The sequence below is a fragment of the Ailuropoda melanoleuca genome, chromosome 5 (genome assembly GCF_002007445.2).
Source record: "Ailuropoda melanoleuca isolate Jingjing chromosome 5, ASM200744v2, whole genome shotgun sequence".
Classification (NCBI taxonomy): domain Eukaryota; kingdom Metazoa; phylum Chordata; class Mammalia; order Carnivora; family Ursidae; genus Ailuropoda; species Ailuropoda melanoleuca.
Window position 1 is genome coordinate 31,379,178 of NC_048222.1, and position 1,119 is coordinate 31,380,296.

Consider the following 1,119-nt stretch of genomic DNA (forward strand, 5'->3'; position numbering starts at 1 on the left):
TGCCCAGCTCCTCACCACCCCCCTTCCTGGCAACCACCAGTCCGTTCTCTGTATTTACAGGTCTGATTTTGCTTTTTGTTTGTTCATTCGGGATTTTTTAAAAATTCCACATATGAGTGAAATCATATGCTATTTGACTTTCTCAGTCTGACTTATTTCACTTAGCGTAACACCCTCTAGGTCCAACCATGTTGTCAAAAATGGCAAGAATTCATCCTTTTTTGTGGCTGTGTAATATTCATGACTAATTCACTTTGCTTCTTTGCAAGCACTTAGTAGGCACTTGGTAAGTACTTGTTGATATATTAATAAATACATGTATAACATGAACATTTTACATATTAACAAAATTTCAAATCTATTTCCCACTTTGTGCTGCATTCACACTGGATTTTTTTTTTTAACTCCTCTAACTACAGGAACTTTACACATTCTGTACCCTCTTGCAGGAACATTCTCTCACTCCTCTCACAAATTTTGCCCTCCCACTTTTGCTTAATCATAACTTCCTTTGGAAAGCCTTCTCAGGCCAATCTCTCCTATGATATATTCTTTTTTTTTCTCCTATGATATGTTCTTTTTTCTTTTTAAGAGATTGTATGTATCTATTTATTTGAGAGAGGGAGAGAGCAAGCAGAAGGAGAAGTACAAGGGGAGGGAGAGAGAGAATCTCAGGCAGACTCCACACTGACCACGGAGCCTGATGTGAGCCTCCATCTCACAATCCTGAGATTATGACCTGAGCCGAAATCAAGAGTTGGGAGCTTAACCAACTCAGCCATCCAAGCAGCCCTCCTTTGATATATTCTTTCAGCACCATTTCCTTCTCTGGACCATTTTCCACATAAATAATTTCACAACTGCTTGTGTCATTCTTTCTCTAATTCCCCCTGTATTAGAACTTAGCTCCACGATGGCAGCGGGCTGAGGCTTTGTTTGGGCTTATTATTTTTTCCTCCAAATCCATCTCAGTGTTTGGAAAATAGAGGACACCTAATAAATGCTTTTTGAAGGAATGAATGTTAAATATGTAATATGATCCCAAAAACTATTTCAGGGAATCATATCAAAAAGCATAGAAAAGTTATCAAGCTATCAAAGCAATTAGGTTAAAAAAGG